This window comes from Ranitomeya imitator, chromosome 1 (genome assembly GCF_032444005.1).
Source record: "Ranitomeya imitator isolate aRanImi1 chromosome 1, aRanImi1.pri, whole genome shotgun sequence".
NCBI lineage: Eukaryota > Metazoa > Chordata > Amphibia > Anura > Dendrobatidae > Ranitomeya > Ranitomeya imitator.
Window position 1 is genome coordinate 430617316 of NC_091282.1, and position 17421 is coordinate 430634736.

The following is a 17421-nucleotide window of genomic DNA, read 5'->3' on the forward strand; positions in this document are numbered from 1 at the left end:
GTGTCCAAACTTTTGGTCTGTACTGTATGTATTTTGAGTATTCAAAGAGAAATGCGGCACTCACCGAGTTGAATCAAATATTTTAGTGTTCTTTATTTCACCAAGTGAGGCATGGGCAATGAGTCGGACGTGCAGGTCAAGGAGGGATACGGGGAGATAAAAGATGGGCTACGGCCGTTTCACGTGTTATCGTTTCAACAGTGGAAGCAATCACACGCGAAACGGCCGTAGCCCATCTTTTTTCTCTCTCTGCATCCCTCCTTGGCATGCACGTCCGACTCATTGTCCATGCCTCATTTAGTGAAATAAATGACTCTGAAATATTTTATTCAACTCGGTGAGTGCTGCATTCGTCTTTGAATTCCCCTTTTTTTTCACAAATATTCTTTTCCATGCACTCTAAACTACAAGTATTTCCCTTCTAGCACCATCCATCTTTTCTTTCCTCACCACATTCCCTCCTTTCACTTAATATTTTCTTTCATCTGACTTCTTCCCTCTCCCTTCCATTAATTTTCTCTTTTCACCCCCCCCACTTTTTCTATCCATCTTCCTGGACTTCTGTTTTCAGCAGTCCTTTCTCAGTAGCATTACCTGGAGTGCCTGCATCTCATTTCCTAACCTGGAAACTTGCTTCTCCCATAACACTGAGCTCGACAACGGCAATACCCTTCTCACTGTTCATTGTAAGTTTGTCTCTGGGTTTTGTCTTCCCATGCTGCTCGCTTTATCTAGGAAATCTTTTTCTTACCCTCTCTGAAACGCGTCGGTTTCTATCTGGTCCCTACCGCCATCCGTACTACACCTTCAGTCACGTGTGCGGTCACGTTTCTCACCCCGGCACGCAGGTCCTGTCCCAGCGCCGCTCTCACTTCGCGCACCAGCAGGGACGCCGGTCTGCCTGCACGTGGGGACACCGCTACAGTGGATAGCTCAGCAAGGTTGAATGCCGCCACCGGCCGGGGCAGCTGTTCCCTGCGAGCAGAACTCCTCTTACTGCACTCTCTGGATAAAGAGCACCAGCTGAAACTTTGGATTATAACCTTCTATTAAGCAGCAGTTTGGGTAAGAACTACAATAGTATTTGCTTTTTTTCCCTTTTCTTTACTATGTTGACCACTAAAGATCCATCACCATTTATGGCATAGTAGTGGTATTCATTACTACAGGATACCAGTGTACGTATTTAAGCACTGTGGGATCTCCTATTCCGCACACTGTCAATCACTGCTGATTTTTTCTCCCTATCAGGGCTATATTAGCGCGAATACTGATATATATTTATATCTATCTTAAAACAGATTTTTTAGTTTTTATACAATCATTGGTGGCGATTGTTATATTCGCAGCTAGAATATTAACCCTTTAATACTTGGCGCCCCTCGGTCTTCTTATTATTATTATTGGTATCAGGATTACTTCAGGTTTTGCTAGCAAATCTGCATGGCAGCAATGCACCAAAAACGCATCAAATCTGCAACGTGTGCACAAGCCCTTGGAGCTATGGTTTGTCACAACTCAACCAGGTGAGAAGTTGCTGAACCACAATAACACATCTTTCTGAATAAGGCCTTATATGCACTTTTTTGTCATCTTGGCTTTTCTTCAAAAGGAAAATATCTACATTTAAAAAATGTAAATACAACTGTCTACCTCACACAGTGTGCATGTTGTAGGAAAATATACATATTTTTTGCATGCTTGCTTGTTGTAATAGTCCAGTACTAGACTTGTACACACCTCTGGAATATCGGTTACTACAGGTTACCATTCATCCTCCTCTAGCTAGATTGGTTGAGGCCACTTCGACATTACTAAGGCTTTGTTTGCATTAAGAACACATACCTAGGAGACCTCAGAGTGTTGTACACGTCTTTTCTAAGCAATTAGTCTTTGCAGTAATGAGATTCGCGGCAGTTAGATTTTGGGGGTAAATTGGGTGATGTTAAAGGATCCTCTCATCTGTAATGGTTAGGCCTGGAATAATAAAAATGATCCTACACTTTCTGTCTAGCTTACAAATTAGGAAATTTGGTGTCAGTTGAAAGATACTGATAAGTGACCTGTTGCTTGACTTCTCGTGAACAAAGAATCAGTTTCTTGGAAAATTAAGATATTCCTACTCCTAAGTAACTACGATACAGCTTTCCTTCAGCATACTGTTTCTATGGAAACTATGTAGCCAATGACCTCAGAACAAGCAATACTGCGCAACTACTGAAAGAAGAAAAGTCTGCAAAGATTTTAAGTGGCGACTTGGGCAAACCTTTTCTGGGATGTAGCCATATAAACAATATACTTATAACTATCTAGATATTTATTTTCCAAAATGCTAAAAATGCAACTTAAACTGATCATATTTATTTTCTTTATTATTCATTTAATTACTTATTATTATTATTATTATTATTAATAAGAATACTGAAGCAACATGTGTTGGATTATATTGATTATCAAATATATTTTTTTAACATATTAAAAGTGAAGCGGCCAATTACTAATAAAAATACGTGGGCGATTAAAGGTAAAATATACAAATTTTCCCCTTCCTGCTTTATTAGACTCAACAGATGAATCGTGATGATTATTTCCTTGCAAGGTCTTTCTCATGCCTCATCTCACTCACGGTACTGGCTTCCTTAGCCATGGCATAACTTGACGACATTGCCTGGGTTCAACTGCAACATTGGCATCTGCTGTAGTTACACCCTGTCCCTAGCCCATAGAAGCTGCCTGCTTTCCATTCAGTAGAATATGGTTTTATGGTTTAATATGAAAGATGCAGCATTTCTTTAACAGCGCTGATGATTTTTAAGGATACCTAATTTTAAAAGGAATGTATTACTCATATTATTTTGATGTGAATATTTTTCTGCCCAATGATGACAGAAGTATTCTAGGAGTGATACCTTTATTGGCTAACCAGAAAATAATATGTTTGCAAGCTTTCAGAGCACAGTGGATCCTTCTTCAGGCGAGATTACAAATAGATTAATAAGAAACAAGCACAATATTTAAAGATTACTACAGGAGGACATTTGTTAGGGGGTGGGAAGTATGATGAGTCCATAGATAAGCCAAGGTAATCAAATTAGGCATTTTCTTACAAATGGAGAGGCAGTAGGAACAATGTTCTTAGTTATCTGGAGTAAGGGTACCGTCACACTATACGATTTACCTACGATCACGACCAGCGATACGACCTGGCCGTGATCGTAGGTAAATCGTAGTGTGGTCGCTGGGCAGCTGTCACACAGACAGCTCTCCAGCGACCAACGATGCCGAGGTCCCCGGGTAACCAGGGTAAACATCGGGTTACTAAGCGCAGGACCGCGCTTAGTAACCCGATGTTTACCCTGGTTACCAGCGTAAAAAAAAACAAACAGCACATACTTGCATTCCGGTATCTGTCCCTTGCCGTCTGCTTCCCGCACTCAGTGACTGCCGGCCGTTAAGTGAAAGCACAGCACAGCGGTGACGTCACCGCTGTGCTCTGCTTTCACTTTACGGCCGGCAGTCAGTGAGTGTGGGAAGCAGACGGCAAGGGACCTGACGGACACCAGAATGTAAGTATGTGCTGTTTGTTTTTTTTTACATTTACGCTGGTAACCAGGGTAAACATCGGGTTTCTAAGCGCGGCCCTGCGCTTAGGAACCCGATGTTTACCCTGGTTACAAGCGAACACATCGCTAGATCGCATCGCTAGATCGGTGTCACACACACCGATCTAGCGATGACAGCGGGAGATCCAGCGACGAAAGAAAGTTCCATACGATCTGCTACGACGTACGATTCTCAGCAGGATCCCTGATCGCTGCTGCGTGTCAGACACAGTGGTATCGTAACGATATCGCTGGAACGTCACGAATCGTACCGTCGTAGCGATCGAAATGGCAGTGTGTGACGGTACCCTAAGTCAGGTGGAGGTGTGAATTGTATCCATGTAGTGACTCATAAATCCAGGTGTTAAATTGAGTCCTAGTGTCAACGAATTAAATATATTCATTAGTTTGTATTCCCAAATTTATTTTTCCCTGTGGTCCTTAAAATTACCTTTTAGTATTAAGACTTTTAAGTCTGTCATACTGTGTCCAGGTCCAGCGAAATGTTTTCCCACCGGTGTGTCCATTTAATTCCTGATTGTGTGTCTGTGTAGGTTCATCCTAGTTTGTAGTCTTTGCATAGTTTCCCTAATATAAATACTTCCAGGGCACCTCGTACATTGTATCATGTACACCACGTTGGAGGATGTACAAGAAAAGGAACCCATGACCTTATAGTCCTGATTTGTGTTTGGTACACGGACTATATTTGTCGGTAATATGTGGGTACACGTTTTGCATTTTTTATTGTTACAGGGGAATGTGCCAGTCACTGATGGTGATGAGAGGACACTTCTGACAATAAGATTCCTTAAGATAGGGGGCTGTTTGTAGGAGAGAAGTGGTAGTTCTGGGAATGTCTTTCAATTTGTAATCTCTATGGAATATGGGTTGGAGATCAGCACCAATTTTCCTTAGGATGCTCATGTGGGGGTTGTATGTGACCACAAGAGGTATCCTGTTGTCATCCTCTCTTAGTTTGTAATCCAGGAGGCTGTTTCTTGGGATCCTTGTAGCCCTGTGGATCTGCTCATCTATTACCAGTGGATGGTATCCTTGTTGTAGGAATGTATTCCTCAGTGATCGCAGCTGTAGTTCCCTGTCTTTGCTGTCTGAACAGATCCGAATATACCTCAGAGCTTGACTGTAGATGATGGATTTTTTTGTGTGTCTTGGATGAAAGCTGTTCCTGGATTGGGGGACAACAAGTTATGATGAATTCAGGGTGGGGGTGAGGGAAAGCAATTGATAATGAATTCAGAGTGGAGGAAAGCAATTTTTCTGGGAAACTAATTGTGTAGTGCAGATATTCTCCGAGTTTGAGACTCCAGAGCATAAGTAATATATGTAGAAATGAAATACTTACACTCATAGGCGGACTATAATGAGGGCAATTAGGCAATGGGCCCCCCAGAGTTTTGGACCCCAGGCAGTAGTCCAGATTTCATATGTCTAAAGAACGTTTGCTAAATGAAGAAGCAATAGCTTTTTTATAAGCCATCCAAAGTGTATCCCTTTAACAGGCAGACAAAACAGGTGTACTGTACAGTTTGAATGAAAAGAAGTAATGGCCTCTTAACCAGAAGTGCAAAAATTTGTGGTTCACAACTAGCTTGCTAATCAATGAATCATTAGATAATTACAAAGGCTTTTTAGCAAGCCGCCCAGTGGCACTGTTTTGAACGTGAATAAGTGTTGGCTTATTGTGATTAAGCTGTTTCAAAAAATAGTCCTATTTTCAGAGTTGCTTCTTGAGTGTACAAAAACTTGAGAGTTTGTATCCTGGCATCAGTAGTGCAGTCATGCAAAATGAAATACAGTTGGCAGCCAGGAGGTGTGTGGCTGTTCAATGGCTACGGCAAGAGCAGCACGGTAGAGAGTTAAGACGGTGCAGGCAAGGAGGCAGTTTAGGGTCAGCAACGGCAGACCTGACAGCAGCAGTACTACAATAACAGTGACGTGATGAACAGTGAATGGATTCCCAGAGAGTGTGGTCCATCGGCTCTGATGGCAGCAGAACGGTGTAGACGATTGTCAGCGAACAGGCAGGTAGACAGATGGTATGGCCGATTTAATCATTGGCATTAGCCGTTCGTAGATGAAAGTCTGCACTGATCCATGCCTGATTCATTGGAACAAATGCTAGGCTTTGCACACTCGTGGAGGATTCCGTTTTTTGACAGTCAGCGACGGATCCTGCGTCTATTGGCTTCCATTATAGCCAACGACGGACAGCACTGGATCTATTGCTGGGCGATTTTATGACATACGCAAAAAACGTTTCTATGTGCGTTGTCTCCGCCGGACAGCCACAGAATTTATGACGGATCCATCGTACGACGGATGAAACCGAAGGCCATCCGTCACAATCCATCGCTAATACAAGTCTATAAGAAAAAAACGGATCCAGCAGCAACATTTGCTGGATCCGTTTTTTTCACAAAATGATGAATTTGGATGGATACAAAAAGTCTGAGGTGTGAAAGAGGCCTTAGCTGTGGATGCCAGGCATCTCAGCTCCCCTGGCTGCTTGGCTACACTCTGTCCTGTGTCCAGGGCCGGTTTTAGACAAAGTGGGGCCCTAGGCAAAAATTTAAAGTGGGGGCCCCAAATGATAATATTGCACTGTGGCCCCCATATTTAGGGGCCTTATATTGGCCAACGGGTCTGCCACTATTAGCTGTACGCAGGGGCGTTGCTAGGGTCAGAAAAGATTGGGGGCCCAAGACAAAGAGTTGCCCCCAACCCCCTCTTAATTTTTTTTTTAACTCTTTAGATAAAACAGTGCTAACTCTCTGAGTACAGATAATTTAGTAGATGTCACCTGCAGTCCTATGTAACACCACAGATAGACATTGCGTTTCAGACTAAGACTATGTTCACATGCAGCATTTTTGTCAGTAGCCAAAACCTTTTCTATTAGCAGTAAAAATGCTGCGTTCAAAACACCTGTTTTTCAGCTTGTTTTGTGGTGTTCTTCACAATTTTTCAGCTTTTTATTGGAGTGAGGATGTTTGTTTTGTCTACAGTATGTTTAAGGCCACGTTCACACGTTGAGTGTTTGGTCAGTATTTCACATCAGCATATGTAAGCCAAAACTAGGAGGGTGAGAACTACAGAAGTAGTGACGTGTTTCTCAGGCTATGTGAACACGTTGCGGATTTTGCTGCGGATCTGCAGCAGTTTTCCATACGTTTACAGTACCATGTAAACGTCTGGAAAACAAAATCCGCAGTACACATGCTGCGGAAAATACCATGCGGAAACGCTGCGTTGTATTTTCTGCAGCATGTCAATTCTTTGAGCGGATTCCGCAGCATTTTACACCTGCTCCATAATAGGAGTCCGCAGGTGTAAAAACGCTGTTGAAAACTGCACAAAAATCGCGGTAATTCCACAATAAATCTGCGGTAAATCTGCAGGTAAAGCTGAGGGGATTTAAAAAGTGCTACAGTTCTGAAATCCAGTCAGAAAACAAACAAGCGCATGCAGGAGATTTCGGAAATCTCCTATGTTTTGCTGGCACTTTATAAAGCAGCTTTTCGCCATGTTCATATGCAGATGTTTTGCAGCTTTTTCTTCTGCAAATAAGAAGTTTACAGCATTTTACAGCACAAGCAAAAACTGAGATTTTCAGAAATCTCCTGCACACCTTTTTATTTCCCCTGACTGAATTTCACAACTGCAGCGTTTTTTAAATCTGCAGCATGTCACTTTCAGCAATTTTTTTCACCCGTAGAAAGCAATTAAAAACTTTTAAACATGCTGCAAATGTTGCAATGTTGTTTTTTGCTGCGTTTTTTGTGAATAACACTAACTTTATTAAACATGTACTGTAAACAAAATGCATACTGTAAAAAAAACAAACAACAAAATCTCTAAGGGTGTGTGCCCGCAATCAGTAAACGCTGTGGGTCGGCTGCTGTGTACTTGTGCAGCGTCCAACCCGCAGCGGCCACATGTTACCGTATAGTGGATGGGATTTCAAGAAATTCTATCTCTACTATGCATGCACTGACACCCGCACCTCACCTGTGGAGACGGACATGCGGCGCATCTGTCCAGACCCCAGCATGCCAATTTATCTGGCGTAGACACGAGTCTCCACAAGAGAAATCTCACCCGTGCAATGTATAGGACGCGGTGATTCCGCACAGATCAATGAACACAATGAATGAATCACGTGTTCAAAACATAGCAGCACTTTGGACGCAGCACATGTCCGTTGCGTCCAAGGTGCTGCCATTTCCGGATCCTCTGCACATACCCTAAAAAATGGGTGTTTTGAAAGCAGTATTTTTACTGCCAAGAGAGTAGGCTTTGGCTGCAAAAAAAAATGCACCCAAAACACTGATTCCTATGCACACCTGTACTATATGTGTATGGTTTACCCTTATTATTTCACATGGGAATTCATTTATTTCTATATAATAAATACCCTGATTCAGCAGACAATATTCCTGCCTTGTGTCATCCAGACTGTAGTGACAGCACTTTCAGATTACAAGCAGTGACTGTGGTCAGAGCCAATGGCTGCTGTATGTGACTGTGAAACCTGATCCTACAGCAAACAGCACAGAGCTCTGGGAGCACATGAGTAAATCACAGCACTGAGGGGGTCTCAAGGGGGGTTTGGGAGAGATGCCACTGCTGTACACCCTCTGGGCACTTCATACAGGGGCTACAGAGGTAGGGGGCCCCCTTTCCAGGTGGGGGCCCCAGGCGTCTGCCTGGTCTGCCTGTAATTAGCAAAGCACACTAACGTTAACAGGGTAATTAGAAGGATACCTATATATAAAATTTTTAATATAAAAATATAATGATTAATCCGTATAAATATCAACCCGGAGAACACCCAGTATGCCAAAGTTGTAGTGAAACCACTACATTACTTAGAAAGAATCATGCTCATCCCCATAGAATAAATCCCAAAGAACAATCACCACAGAAGATGCCATCATATAATATTTTATTTAACAATAACAGACCATACAAAAACTTGTTAGATAAAAAATACGAAAATATATATTTATATATATGTATACTTAAAATTATGTAAAAATATAATTAAATATAGTTGACTATAACTGAATATAGCAGTGCCTGGCGCTTATTAGATGGCCCTATAATATAATTTGTGTGTCCATATAAAAAAATCCTGCTGGCCCAATGTAAACAAATCAGCGGCGCTGATAAAGAAAAAAGAAGAAGGGAAAAAAAACAAAGTGTAGGATTATAGTGTGTTTTACATGTAATATAAATAGTGCATAGTAAGATTGTGCATACTTAAGATAACATAAAAACAAGTGCGGTAAAAAAACGCCAATAGGAGGACCGTATAGGAGGACACTTACTTGTGTGGATAATATATATGACTGCAGGGACCACCAATAGCTTTCCAGGGCACCCCGACGCGCGTTTCGGATGCGTGTTCCTTCGTCAGGAACACGCATCCGAAACGCGCATCGGGGTGCCCTGGAAAGCTATTGGTGGTCCCTGCAGTCATATATATTATCCACACAAGTAAGTGTCCTCCTATACGGTCCTCCTATTGGCGTTTTTTTACCGCACTTGTTTTTATGTTATCTTAACCCTGCTGTTCTGTTGGTCAAAAATGACCGACTTTGAACTTCAATATTCTTTAAAATATTCAAGATGCGGCTCTGAAACCCGTGGCCGACCGACCCATCCTCATTTAAGTCAATCAACCACAAGTTTCAGAACCGCATCTTGAACACCCCAAAAAATACCAAAGTTCAAAATAGGTCTCCCCAGACCGAACAGAACAGCAGGGTTAAGTATGCACAATCTTACTATGCACTATTTATATTACATGTAAAACACACTATAATCCTACACTTTGTTTTTTTTCCCTTCTTCTTTTTTCTTTATCAGCGACGCTGATTTGTTTACATTGGGTCAGTAGGATTTTTTTATATGGACACACAAATTATATTATAGGGCCATCTAATAAGCGCCAGGCACTGCTATATTCAGTTATAGTCAACTATATTTAATTATATTTTTACATAATTTTAAGTATACATATATATAAATATATATTTTCGTATTTTTTATCTAACAAGTTTTTGTATGGTCTGTTATTGTTAAATAAAATATTATATGATGGCATCTTCTGGTCTGCCTGTGCAAAACGCCGGCCCTGCCTGTGTCACTGCACACCAACAAATCTCAGCAGAGCCTCTTGCTCTGTCCTCCTCCAAACACCAGCTGGACACTGACTCTGACCCTGAAACCCCCATACCCTTTACTGCAGGGTTTTTAACAAACAAACCTGTGGCTTCCTAACACACGGAAAATCCGGACCGGAAATGAAACGGACTGCACCATTAGCATACTGCAGTCAGTTTCATAACACAAAACCCAGAGCAGGTTTTCCCTAAATCTGTCTTGGACAAACGATATGTCCCAGACTAACCTTATTTATTATTACATTTAACCTGCATTGCAGTCACCGCTACGCCTGTGACTGTCATGCACACCTATGGACGTCCTACATCTCAATGCGCAACCTGGGGAGAACACACAGTGTCCCCTACCTGTGACATTGGTCACTGCTTCACTATTGCAATCACAGCTACACCTGCAATACCCCCTCCTGGCCTCACTACGCTTCCATGTGCATTCTGGGGAGCACAAACAGTGCCCCCTAGCTGTAACAGGGGTCACTGCCTCACACCCCACACACAGTTTTATGTAGCCCCCCTCCACACACAGCATAATGCAGCCCCCCTCCACACACATCATAGTGCAGCTTCCCTCCACCCACAGTATAGTGTTGCTCCCCCAACACAGTATAGTGCAGCTCCTAAACACACAGTACAGTGCAGCTCCCCCAACACATGGCATAGTGCAGCTTCCACAACACACAGTACAGTGAAGCTCCCCCCAACACACAGTATAGTGCAGACACACACGTAGGCACACACACACACAGTATAATGCAGCCCCCGCACTCTGACACACACAATAATGCATATACACACACACAATAATGCACACATACACTCGCACAATACTCGCACAATACCCATAGGGTGTGGTAACATGGAAAGAGGGCTGACTAATCTGGGGAACTAATGCACCTTAGACTAGTCAAAGCCTTCATTAGCATCAATCACTTTCTATAACTATCAGCAAGCTTCTTACACCTCTTAACTGAAATTTTGGACCACTTTTTGATTGCAAACTGATTCAGGTCTCTCATATTTGAAGGGCACCTTCTCTCGACAGCAATTTTAAGATCTCTCCACAGGTGTTCAATGGGATTTAGATCTGGACTCATTGCTGGCCACTTCAGAACTCTCCAGCACTTTGCTTCCACCCATTTATGGGTGCTTCTTAAAATATGGTTGGGGTTATTGTCCTGCTGGAAGACCAATGACTTAGGATGCAAACCCAGCTTTCTGACACTGAGCACTACTCTGCCATCCAAAATCCATTGAAATCATCAGATTTCATGATGCTTTGCACATAGTCAAGGGCACTCAGTGCCAGAGGCAGCAAAACAACCCAAAAACATTTTTGCACCGCCACCATATTTGACTGTAGGTATTGTGGTGTTTTCTTTGTAGGCCTCATTCCATTTTCAGCAAACAGTAAAATTATGTGATTTATCGAAAAGGTCTATTTAGGTCTCATTTGTCCACAAGACGCTTTCCCAGAAGAATTTTGGCTTACGTACATTTTGGAAAATTGCAGTTTAGCTTTTTATGTCTCTGTGTCAGCAGTGAGGTTGTTCCGGGTCTCCTGCCATAGCGGTTCATTTCATTTGCTCCTTAATGCACACCAGCAACTCTTCTGCCATGTGGCTTTTCTCCCTAAGGATTTCAATCTGTACATCTGCTTGGCAGTTCTTTGCCTCATATGAGCAAAAAGAATGAGTGCCCTGACACCAATTTCCCCTTCTTAGGGTTATGTGCTTTATACATGCTATTGTTCCAAACCTATCTGAGACACTGTGACTGGCTATTGCCTGCTGGCAAGTGCATAGTGTCTCAGTCTGGGAGGGAAGCAGCAGCATTTTGCTGCCCCCTATCAGACTACTCTGACTGCTCCCTGAGGCGAGATGGTCATGACATCTCATGGCAAGAGATGACCTGAATAGGATGGTTCTGAGCAATTGTTTACACAGGACTATGTGCTGCTGAGAACAATGATTTTTTTTAGCAACCTTAGAATTCATTTAACCCGATGAATAAGAATTTTTCTCATTCATCCTGTGCTTGGCTGCCTGTTTACACTAGCTGATCAGGAATCAAACCCTCCCAGGAACTCTCGTTACTGATTATCGACCAGTATAAATGCTCCCTGAGACTACATTCACACATCCATATGGATTCTCCATGTACTGTTCATTTTTTCTCAGACAGCATACAAACCCATAGAGTTTTGTGAATCTATACACACAACCATTAAAAACACGAATTCATGTGCGAAACGTGTGAAACTCAGAGTACGAGTATGTCATATTCTGATTCAATTTGTGGATTTGACTCAGAGATTCAAGTCTATGGGTATCTCTGAAACATGGATGCAAATCAGAAGGCTTCCTATTTGCTTCTGTTTTTCATCTGTTACTTACGGATCTGTTGTTTAATGATACAGTTAAATAAAAAGGTAAACTTTCATGGCTTGGAAACAAAGACATTTCTTCACTGAAAAAAAAATTGTATATGGAACACGCAAAAAATATGGATGTCACATGAGCCATGATTTTCCCAGATAGCACTCGTACCTGTGAAAGTCTACGGGGCCATTCACTTGTTTGTGACTTTTTGTAGACCAAGAAGTCCAAGGAAAATTGGAGAGACATGTCTGATTTCGATCCAGGGGTCAAGACAAGAGCAATGCAAGTCAATGGGTCCATGAAAAATTGACATCTGAGTTTGTTTCATTTTCATGGACTATGAGAATGGAGAGGATGGAGAATTTTTTTTTTTAAATATCTCCATGTACGAGAATTTGGATTACTCTTGTACAACACTCTGATCAAACTCTGATTAAACTTTGAACTGAATCTGACCAAAATAATGGTCTGTTTTTCTCATATGGGGAAAAATCAGACTTCTGAATGAGTCTTTATTTAGAGTCTTTCAGAGACTTTTTCAGTGAGCGGAGAGTATAAGTACAATTGGGTAGATATTTTTCCCACAAAACACAGCCCAGCTCTGGCGCTACACTTGTGAATAGTGATGAGCAAACTCGTGGACGTTCAGGTTCAGCAGGTTTTGCTGAATTTGAGTTAAAAGTTTGGTTTGGGTCCAAACTTGACCCCGATCTTGACCCCAAACCTAAACCCTTTAGAAGTCAATGGGGACCTGAACTTTGATGCTGTAAAATGGTTGTAAAATGGTCATAGTAAGGGCAAGGGAGCTGCAAAATGGGGTAAGAATAGGACAATTGCCTTGCAAACAAATGTGGATAGAAATATGACTTAAATCCCTTTAATTTGTCAGTAAACATTTAACTATTTAGTTTACCCAACAGGCTGGATAGAAACAATAGAATGGTGTGAGACTAGACAACACACAGTCCAAAATCAATGTACCGTATATACTCGAGTATAAGCCGAGATTTTCAGCCCAAATTTTTGGGCTGAAAGTGCCCCTCTCGGCTTATACTCGAGTCAAGGTGGGTGGCAGGGTCGGCGGGTGAGGGGGTGAGGGCGCTGAGGCATACTTACCTGCTTCCAGCGATCCTGGCGCTCCCCGCCTGTCCCACGGTCTTCGATGCTGCAGCTTTTCCACTGTTCAGCGGTCACGTGGGACCGCTGATTAGAGAAATTAATAAGCGGCTCCACCTCCCATAGGGGTGGAGCCACATATTCATTTCTCTAATCAGCGGTAACGGTGACCGCTGATAGAGGAAGAAGCTGCGGCACCGAAGACAGCTGTCCGGGAGAAGGAGTCGGACGCCGGGAGCAGGTAAGTATGTCATATTTACCTGTCCACGTTCCAGCCGCCGGGCGCCGCTCCATCTTCCCAGCGTCTCTCCGCTCTGACTGTGCAGGTCAGAGGGCGCGATGACACGTATAGTGTGCGCGCCGCCCTCTGCCTGATCAGTCACAGCGGAGAGACACCGGGACCGGACGCTGGGAGCTGCAAGCAAGAGAGGTGAGTATGGCATTTTTTTTTATTGCAGCAGCAGCAATGGCAGAGATTTATGTGGAGCATCTATGGGTAAATATGAACGGTGCAGAGCACTATATGGCACAGCTATGGGTAAATATGAACGGTGCAGAGCACTATATGGCACAGCTATGGGGCAATATGAATGGTGCAGAGCACTATATGGCAGAGCTATGGGGCAATATGAACGGTGCAGAGCACTATATGGCAGAGCTATGGGGAAATATGAACGGTGCAGAGCACTATATGGCAGAGCTATGGGGAAATATGAACGGTGCAGAGCACTATATGGCAGAGCTATGGGGAAATATGAACGGTGCAGAGCACTATATGGCAGAGCTATGGGGAAATATGAACGGTGCAGAGCACTATATGGCAGAGCTATGGGGCAATATGAACGGTGCAGAGCACTATATGGCAGAGCTATGGGGAAATATGAATGGTGCAGAGCACTATATGGCAGAGCTATGGGGAAATATGAACGGTGCAGAGCACTATATGGCAGAGCTATGGGGAAATATGAACGGTGCAGAGCACTATATGGCAGAGCTATGGGGCAATATGAACGGTGCAGAGCACTATATGGCACAGCTATGGGGCAATATGAACGGTGCAGAGCACTATATGGCACAGCTATGGGGAAATATGAACGGTGCAGAGCACTATATGGCACAGCTATGAGGCAATAATGAACGGTGCAGAGCACTATATGGCACAGCTATGGGGCAATAATGAACATGCAGAGCACTATATAGCACAGCTATGGGGCAAGAATGATCTATTTTTATTTTTGAAATTCACCGGTAAATGCTGCATTTCCACCCTAGGCTTATACTCGAGTCAATAAGTTTTCCCAGTTTTTTGTGGCAAAATTAGGGGGGTCAGCTTATACTCGGGTCGGCTTATACTCGAGTATATACGGTAAGTTAATGTAGACTATTCTTATCAATGTCATGTGTAAATATTCATCCATTCAACAAAACTCCAAAAATGATGTGGGGTCCCTCCTATTTTTAATAACCAGCAAAGGCTAAACAGACAGCTGTGGGCTGATCTTAATAGGCTGGGAAGGGGCCTTGGATATTGACCCCCTCACAGACTAATAACACCAACCCTCAGCTGCCCCAGAAATGGCGCATTCTTTAGATTTGTCAATTCTGGTGCTAAGTTTCGATTCTTCTTGCTTGCCCTGGTGCATTGGCAAGCGGGGTAATAGTTTATAGCGTTAATGTCAGCTGTGTAATATCTGCTGACATCAAGCCCAGAGGTTAGTAATGGAGAGGTGTCTATCAGACACCCCTATTACTAACCCCGTAGTCAAAAATAATAAAGACACACACACACTAAAAATAATTTCATTGTACAAATCACTCTTTGACAATTACCCTCTTTTACTCATTTATTAAAATCAAAATTAGAATAAAAAATAAAAAATCACTTGTCTGCTGTTAATCAGTAATGATGAGGTCCCACAATGATACCCGACTCTGCTACTTCCAGATGGTGTGGTGAACGGTGACATCAGCAATGTAACCACACACCACCCCAGCCGAAGCACACTGAGCTTAGCTAGGGAAAGTGGCTGCAGTGATGAGCGGTGACATAATTAAGGTTAACACAGGTCACAGGCAGTGGATCTCACAGGAAGCTCTGTGTGAGCAGGCCTGTGAATTGTGCTAACCTTACTGTAAGGTCACCTGAGTGCATATCAGCTGGTTCTCACACTGCACAGCGCCAGTGATGGACTGATGAATGACAGCAAGTCCAGCACTCTGGCACTCAACAGCTGTGCACTTGAGCTACCGTGAGACACGATGGCTGTGAACTCAGGTAACTACATCTACCAGAGTTCACAGCCACTGGGTCTCCTGGCAGCTGTGAGGACATTAAACATAATAGAAACCTCTGATGGACATTTTAAGGTTACTGGACGCTGTGAAATAAGGTTATCTTGGGTGCGTATTTTACTGTACTTGTTGATAAGTAAATGAAAAAAATGATGTGGGGTCCCCCTACTTTTAATAACCAGCTGAGGGAAAGCAGACATTTGGGGGTTGGTGTTATTTTTCTGGAAAGAGTCCATGAACGTTCCTAGTCTCATAATAACAGCTCACAGCTGTCTGCTTAGCCTGTATAATAAAAAGGGGAACCCCACCAAAAAATGATGTGGGGTCCCCCCAATTTTTATTAACCAGCTGAGGGAAAGCAAACAGCTGGGGGCTGGTGTTATTATTCTGGGAAAGGGTCAATATCCATAAAGGTTCCCAGCCTATAATAGCCTTAACGGTTTATTAAAAAGTGGAACCAGCAAAAAATCAAATGGGGACACTCCTATTTTTAATAACCAACAAAGGCTAAACAGACAGCTGTGATCTGATCTTAATAGACTGGGAAAGGGCCTGTCATGCTGCTGCAACCTCCACCAGGGGGAGCTTGAGAGGGAAGTAAGACTGCACATACAGAGCAGCAGCACAGACGCCACCAAGTAGCGAGAGAGTGGTCAGAGAAGCCGAATCGAAAAACCGTTAGAAGCAGAAGTACCAATAATAGCAGCAGCATACGTGGTCAGGAACAAGCAAGGGGGTTCAGCAACGGTCAGAAGCGGATAAGACAAAGACAGAAGGCAGAAGCGAGTCCGAATACGAGCCAAGTCAAAAACCAGAGAATCAAGCCAACAAACAGGGAAACACTGGGAAAAGGACAGACATAGGGAGTCAACAGACACGGGGCGAGTCAGGGATCACAGCAGGACAGATCAAGAGCTACCAGAGTCAGGTTCACATGCTGAAGACAGAACTATAGCTGACACTGCCAGCAGGATGCATCAGAGCTAAATAACACACCTGAACCCAGAATGAGGCAGAGCAAAGATAACCCATGACATGATCCGCCCAGAAAAAGGGCAGACAGGATTAAACCCTGGAACAGATCATGACAAGGCCATTTATATTGGCCTCCTTGCAGACAAGTAACACCAGCCCTCAGCTGCCCCAGCATGTTTTTTTGTTCTTTCAACTTACTGTGCTCATATTGGGGACGTCTGATAGACGCCTCTCCATTATTTACCCCTGGACTTGATGTCAGCTGTCATTACAAAGCTGACATCAACTCCATAAACTATTACCCCGCTTGCCAATGCACCAGGGCAAGCAGGAAGAGCTGAGCATAATCTAGTGGATGCACCATTTCTGGGGTGGCTGAGGGCTGGCGTTATTAGGCTAGGAGGGGGCCAATATACATTTCCCTTTGCCAGCCTATTAATATTAGCCTACAGCTTTTCCTTAGATGGATATTATAAATAGGGGGGACCTCACATAATTCTTTAGAGTCCACCCTATTTTTAATAACCATAATGACAAATTGTATTGGGCTGATATTAATAGGGTGGGCAGCTCCATGGATTTGGGCTTTTTCTCAATCTAAAAATACCAGCCACCTGCTGTCTGTTTTCCCTCAGCTGGTTCTGACCGCATATCATTTTTTATTATTATTTATTTTAACTGCCTGGCCAATCACAGCCATGCCTTTACTTGACATGGCTGTGATGGAGCAGGAGGTGCCCATAGCATTACAGCTTGTTGATTGGCTGCACTGCAACCTGTCAACAAGCTTTTTTTCGACTTCCAGACCCAAACAGGAAAACAGACATACAGTAAAAAGCCTGTGTT